At 39.7% G+C, this 7,535-nt stretch overlaps 1 protein-coding gene across 1 annotated transcript in view; it reads right to left on the minus strand.

Moving 5' to 3' along the window:
* The window catches only part of LOC101847331 (probable protein phosphatase 2C T23F11.1), a 75,103-nt gene extending 73,898 nt beyond the window's left edge, over positions 1 to 1,205 (minus strand). Inside the window, exon 1 of the mRNA XM_005096163.1 lies at positions 1,152 to 1,205. The gene's annotated coding sequence lies outside the window, so the exon portion shown is untranslated. The remainder of the gene's footprint in view (positions 1 to 1,151) is intronic.
* Positions 1,206 to 7,535: the final 6,330 nt, after the last annotated feature.

The following is a 7,535-nucleotide window of genomic DNA, read 5'->3' on the forward strand; positions in this document are numbered from 1 at the left end:
TCAGGGAAGAGTTCACAGTTCGACGTGATCCTGCCTGGAGCGAACTTGTAGGCCCTACCCACCCAGCGAGTGACGTAAGTTTAGGTGGCGAGCTCAGATGCTTTGGTCACTTCACACCTCAGTCTGATCCCGTAAACATAGTACCGTTTCATGGAGTTTTACAACGCTTGTGATCACATTCACGAGAGTGGCTGATCTTAAACGCGACGGGCCGTTCTTTGATCTCAACTTTTAACTCTTGGTTAATCAGCTGTGCCCGCCCGGGTGTTTGTTCCGTAAATTATGATCAGAAATACCGGCACTTTCTCTTTCATTAAGCTTCAAAAGTACTCAAAATGTACTTTAAAAATACTCAAAAGTACTTTTATACAAAGTATCGGAGTAGGGTAAAAAGTACTGGTTCTCAAAAATGTATCGGAGTACAGTAAAAGTACCGAAAATTGTAACGGAAGTACAAGTACCTACTTGTGCTCCGTAACAACCAGCTCTGGTTATTACAACCGTATAGTGCTCGTGTTCTTTGTATCATATAAATTACATAGCACATTGAGCACTTTCTTGGTAGAAATGAGCTATAGAAATAGAAGTAAAATTGACTATTATTATCTTTATGACCGTTTTAATTTTCCCTCTGTCATAAAAAAAAAACGTCCTTTAAAATAGTATCTTAGATCCACACACTCATATCCAGCTTCGTTATTTCGCTGCACTCTATAGACACACATAGAATTCATGAAATCGAGTGTGAAGATAAGTGTGAGTATGGTGATAGTCAGAAAATCAGTTACTCCCTCCACCCCCAAAATAAAAAAATATAATCTAATAAAAATGAAAATGTAAATCAATAAAAAATAGATCTAGATCTAGATCTAGTTTTTAGATCTAGATTCTAGATCTAGATTAGATAGCAAAAAAATAAGGGTAACTAAAAACAAAAGTAAAAAAAAACCCAACAACAACAAAATTACAGAGCAAGTCGAGAGCCAAACGAGAATCGTTGCTCAGCGCCAAAGAAAAATCTCTTAGGAATCAGCACAGTCACGTGACATTATGACGCCACTTTGTAACGGATTTTGTCTCGCAATGAGTGACTGATTTCGACAAGACGTGATTGCCTATTTCAATTTCGTGTGAAGAAAGAGATTTCTTACCTCGACAAAGTCCACAAAGTTTGAGAGCAAAGTTGCATTGTTTTGATTATTTTCAAGTTCCTGTTTTCTTCAACATCCGTTTTGATTGTGTGCATTTTGTAGTGCGTGTTTGAGTGTTTTGGTTTTTCGATTTTTTTAAAAGTTTGTTTTTTGGTAAGTGTTTTAGGCGCTTGCGTTTGAGTGTTTGCGCCACTTGTTCTCTTTGTATTAGTGAGTGAAGAGAGAAAAAGAAACAGGTGAGGAATAAAGTCTCCCAAAGGCTCAATCGCAGGTCTCTTATTTTCTAAGGTATAACTGGTGGTTACTTTTAAGCTCAGCGATGAAGCGTATTCGTAAACTGTTCTTGTTTCGTTTCTCTATCTGTAGCAGGGAAGAAAGCAGCAGCCAGCTGGACTCGGGAGACTTTTAAAGATTCCCATCTCTTCTTGCGTATCACCTGGCCAAGCCAGCTAAACGAAAAACCACCGGAATGCCCTCGTGGCGGTCATGCCAGATTGGAGGACCACGAAGTAAATCATACAGGCGTAGAACTGTCTGAGGTACCAAATGGCTATTCTATTTTCAGCAGAGAACGTTCCACAAGCTAAGATTCTCCACTACTAGAGATGAATCTTTGTCACAAGGACACCGGTGATGCACCTGTCGACTGGCCACCCAGACGAAGATCTACACCTGTCGCTACCCACTTGCTGGGAGACCGAGTCGGACTCTGGACAGCCGGAAAGCTTCCACGATAGTTGTGAGAACCCCATTGTAGAACCCTCCACTGTTGTTAAACAAGACAATATCTGACCAGGCTCTGTGTCTAAACATGAGCCTCCAGAAACTTGTCAAATTGGAAACCTGTTAGCCACTACTGTATCACATGTGATATTTTGTCTGGTTATCCAATTATAACAGCAGAACATTCAAATACATAGATTTTACAACAAATTCGTGGTTTTTACTTTAGAAACGGACAGATTTATTCAGACGAAGCTGGTCTCTATAGCACGTTCCATCAAGGAATGGTCTTTAACTTAATAATATAATTATTATGTCCGTGCGACATTTAACACCAGCTTTTGTCAGTCCTACATATTCCATGGGAAGGATTTTCTAATTTTTCTGGATCTCAGACGTGGTCCCCTACTTTTTGGCCTTTTAAGTTCCATTCAGATACGACTCGTGGGCTTCTTTGGGATATTCTGTATCTACGCCATTACTGTTGGATGGACCTTTCTGTAAATACATAATTTTCATTGCAGAGACAAAATTCTCCCTTCATTGGATATGCAATGTATGTCCATTCTATCAATATTGAGGATCCTCAATACACTCGCAAAAAACAATTTAACGTTTCTTTGATTTCGCACACTTTTGCAAAGCCTTAATTTTTAAGGTTCATTTTGAACGTGTCGGATGATGCTTGATATATTAAGCTTTATTGGTGTATTGCATGAGTAGGTAGGGCGAGGTTTTAACACGGTGATTGGGTAATCACATTTTCAAGTTTCTCTTGGACGCCACTGTTTAAGCAGTATTGAGCAGGAATCCCTATCAGAACTTGGAAGGAAAACTATTTACGTCATTTCTCACATTATCATTATGAATTTCTATGTCCGCATAGAGCCATGTCTGTAAATTCTTCTCTTTGATAAAGTGCTGGTACAGCAAACGGGGAGGGGGGGGGGGGCATGGCAATCTTAACCGAAAGGATGTAGCGGGCATTTAGTAATTAATTATGTCCGTTCAACAAAGATAACCGGAATGAAGAAAACCGTATTTCTTTACCACAAGAGCTCCCATGACTAAAGTCATCTGATGATTATTTCTTTGCATCACCTTGAGTGGAGTCGTGTAAGTCATATTATGCACCGGTCCTAAACTGCCCTGAAAATACTTTAGTCAGTAATAACAGAGTACCTTCAAAATCGAAATGTGGTTGCCTGAAGGCAAAGGGCCTTACTAATAGGCCTATAGGAAAAACGACCACATACGTAAAAATCAGTTGAACAGCAAGCTGAAAAACAAGTTATCGACTACTCCTGAGTTTTAACAGGGAAACGTACTGATATCGTCTCTGATAGTCTTGCCCTTGGAGAAAGATTAATCAGTGTAACAATTAAGAGTGATACATAATTATATTCCGCGCTAATTACAGATCGGCACAATCTTCCTCGCGTTTTATCGATCGTATAATAATTGCGCAGCAATCTTAAGATTGCGCTGCGCATTTTAATGATTGTATAATTGCATCATTCTTGTGAGCTCTTCAGTTTCCGGTGTTAATTTTAATTTTAATTTTAATTTCAATTTTCATATTTTTACACTTCAGAAAATATATGCGAATAGGTTTCTTGATGTGAGTAAAAGAATAAAGATGGAAGTGAACTAAAAAAATAATTTCAAATATATAAAATATTAACGCATTCTTCAGATTGCCGTCGATTATACGATCGTTAAAACGCGCAGAGCAATCTTAAGACTGTACGGATCGGTAATCAGCGCGGAACACATATAGAGAGAATTTGCGCTCTCTTGGTAGAATGCAATAGATTGGACGAATTTAACAGAAAGCAACTCGTAGTGCGGTCTGTGTGTGTGTGTGTGTGTGTGTGTGTGCCTGTGGTGTTTGTGTGCGTGTATGTGTGTGTGTGTGTGTGTGTGTGTGCGTGCGTGTGCGTGTGAGTGTGTGTGTGTGTGTGTGTGTGTGTGTGTGTGTGTGTGTGTGTGTGTGTGTGTGTGTGTGTGTGTGTGTTGGTCGGTAGGTGGATGGGTGAGTGGGAGTGTGTACCACACTAAAAAAAAGAGTACACACACTCGCAGACACGCATGAACGCACGCATGCACACACACACACACACACACACACACACACACACACACACACACACACACACTCACATACTCGAGTACACGCGCACAACACCACACCACATCACACCACAACTGTATCAATTGAAATGCTATTTCTCAGTGTTCTCATGACTCCCTCTTTCCACCCATTTCGTGGTCTTCCTTTATAGCCTGGGGACTTGGTGCATAATTATGAGCTTTCGAGGGTGGCTGACAAGAGGACATTCGAAGCAGGTAGACAATCCTTTTTTGTTGTTGTTGTTGGGTTCTCTTCGAAATGTCATATGAGCGCCAGAAGATTAGAGCTGTTACAAGAGAGTAGCAAACATAAAAAAGAAGAAGGGAGATAAGGACGATAGATGTTTGAAGGGAAAAAAGAAGCAAACCACATCAGAACACCCGCCAACCACCCACGTCCATAGAATTAAGATAATTTTGGTTGGATGAGATAGGAAGGTGAGCAAGCTGATAGTGACGGTTATTACGGTAATATAAAGAATACATTTGCGAGGCAGTGTGGTGGAATCGGGCTCTCGTCAATTTTTGGGCATGTAGAGTTATTGGTATCATTTTAAAGCTTGTTCACTTGTCTTTATTTGGATGAAAAAATATCCATTTATCTTGAATACAAGTCGAGATATTTGCGAAAGAAGGAGGTGGGGGTCACCTGTTTTCAGAGGTAAAATTAGAGAGAAAATGGCCACAAAGATTAGTTATTTTCTTAGCTTAAGAGTCCATGGTAACTGAAAATTTACATCTTTTGTGTCTTTATTCAACGCTTTTAAGAAAAATCCACACAGAAATGAGTTCTTTAATAGGCATGAAAGGTGTTGAGCCAAAAAACTAAAATTTGATTTTAAAAAACCTTCGGAAAAATGCAAGTTTCTTCACTTTGATTATTTTATACGAGAGCCTGATTCCACCACGCTGCCTCACATTTAAACAATCGATTTTAAAAACGAACGAATGAATGAATACGTTTTTAGACTTTTAGACTTATTGACATACTCACAAGCGGAGAGCAGTCGACGCCACACTTGTCTGTCCCTGGCAACATTCTCCATGCCTAACACACTGTCATCTTGACCCTGAGTGATTGCCTCATCCCTGACTGTACCTGTGTAACTTCCAGGTTGGTCTTCCTCTTTTTCTTTTTTTTCCAAAATGGTTTCCAATGCCATGTCCGATAGGGCAATCTTGTCTTATTCATGTCCTGAATATTCTCAATCTTCTCTTTATAATGGTCTCGTTAATTTTTTTCCCAATTTAATCTCTTTCCAACACTTCAATATCAAAATAAAATAATTCCTTTTTATTTATAAAATGTTCCGCTAACACTTTGGAAGTTTTATAATTTCCGTTGAATTTTATTATAAATTCTTTAGCAACGTCTGGTTTTCTCAGTTTTGTTGAATCAAAACGTTTTTGGGTGACGGTTTTTTTACTTATCTTTTTAATTTCAGTTTGTATCTTGTTATGCAGAGGAATTCATCTGACACCAACTGTCCCTCTCTTCGTGGGGGCATCAATTCAAGAAATTCTTAATTTCTTTTTCTAATGCAAAAATGTTTTAATTGATTTATAGTAAATTCCATTTGGTGAACACCAAGTAAGTGTATGGATAACCTTGTTTGGAAATAGTGTTTCACCTATTTACTTGGCACATCAATCTTTCTCCATTTTTGTTCATGCTTCTAACTCCATGTTGGCCCATTGTACCTTCTGTTCCTTCATTTATTTGTCAATTTTTTAAAGTTTAGGTAACATATCACACAAAGTATGTTATATTGCGGAACTTTCGTTAATAGGCTATTAGGGCAGTTGTAAAATTGATCCTTTTCTTCTTCTTCGTGATCGTTTGTAGGTGCATAGCATTGTATTATTGTGATTTTGAAATGCCTTGTTTGGAATATTGTTCTTAAAAGTCCTTGGTCAATTGGTTCGCATTCAATAAGGGCTTTGTGTGCCGTGTCAAGCAGCAAGGTACATACTCCGTATTGCCTGCTCTGAGAAGAACATGAATATAATAGTGTTTTGTTTTCATTTTTTAAAGAAACATTTTCTCTTGGCTTGGCCAACATGTTTCACTCAGACCTAGTATGTCATGGTGGTTATTACTCATTTCTTTTGTAATCTGGGCCAATTTGCTTGTCTGGCGCATGGCTCTGGTGTTCTAGAAACCTATCTTTAAGTGTTTATTATTTCCAGAAGGGAGCTCCTCGGGCTGTTCACCGCCATAACAACAGCTCCATCTGAAATGCTCTCCTCTCCCAACACATTTACAAGGTTACGTCGTTTGCGTTCCGTTTCAATAGCAAGTAACGTTTTATGAGACAGTTTGTTGGCTCATCGTCAACCTCCAGAGGAAAAATCCCCATAAGTTTCTGTAGCTGCTGGAGGGGACAACGCACGGGTGTCTGGTGGCCATTTTGAAAAAAACAAAAAAAAAACCCATCCTCACCTGTCCTTTGTTGTCTGAGAAATAAATCTCTCATCCACCGAGTAGCCAGACATCCTCAATATTTTACTCATAATAGATAGCTTTTGTATAGCTCAAATCCCCGCTCAACAGGAAACTCTATGCGCTTCACAATCTATACTATTACCCCAGCAGACCTGAGAGCATTCTGAAACAACCTCAACTTCCTGGGAAGCATACAGTGCAAGCGGCCATTTATAGGCGCTTAAAACACTAACACACTGACAAGATCTTTCGCTGTCTCTGCCAGGATACCCTGGGTGAAGTGAGGAAAATTCATGTAACGTGCCTTTCCCTAGGATACAACGTCGGGCCCGCGGCTCGAACCCCGAACCCGCAACCTCGCGATTACAAGTCTGGTAGCCTAACCACTAGGCCACCGACGCCACAACTGAAGGTAAAAAAAAGTTGTTAATGAACGCCTCGATTCGCCCTATGAGCACTTCGCTCAACATGCTAGGGTGTTTAACAAGGGTTGCAGAACCACCAAAACTACCCCATCTTGCTCTCTGTAGTCATTGTCAGTTGGTCCACAACTGCAATTACTGGACATTCGCAGCTAACCCCCATATCTGGAGCCCGTCCACTATCCGTCACCTGTGACGCGCTGGGTTGGGGATGATAGCCCCACCTTTGCCCAGATTTAAATCAATATATGAATGAATAAATAGATTTTAAAAAGAAAATGCAAAGAACGTATATAAACAAATCAGTGAATACCGCAGGTAGACTGGGTTTTAAGTTTAAATCTTCAAAGTTACTACCGCACTCGCTCTGAGGCTGGGTTTACACAAATGATAGGCCCTTTAATATTACATATTTCTTTTTACAGCGGGCTGTTTTCAGATATACGAATACTAAATAAGAATAGCTTGAGCCGTCAAAAGGGGATTCTAAATGCATTGGATATCCTCACAGAAAATTGTGCAATAAATGCCCATATAGTTGGAGGGCGCCACTGGCTGGTCCAACTTCTTTTCTTCCCCTCTATTTTTTATGTCAATTTGTCTTACGTTTTCTTTGCATTCACAGACCGGTATCGTGTCGATGTGCTTCTCCTTACACCC

This window comes from Aplysia californica, unplaced genomic scaffold (assembly GCF_000002075.1).
Source record: "Aplysia californica isolate F4 #8 unplaced genomic scaffold, AplCal3.0 scaffold00122, whole genome shotgun sequence".
NCBI classification, from domain to species: Eukaryota; Metazoa; Mollusca; class Gastropoda; order Aplysiida; family Aplysiidae; genus Aplysia; species Aplysia californica.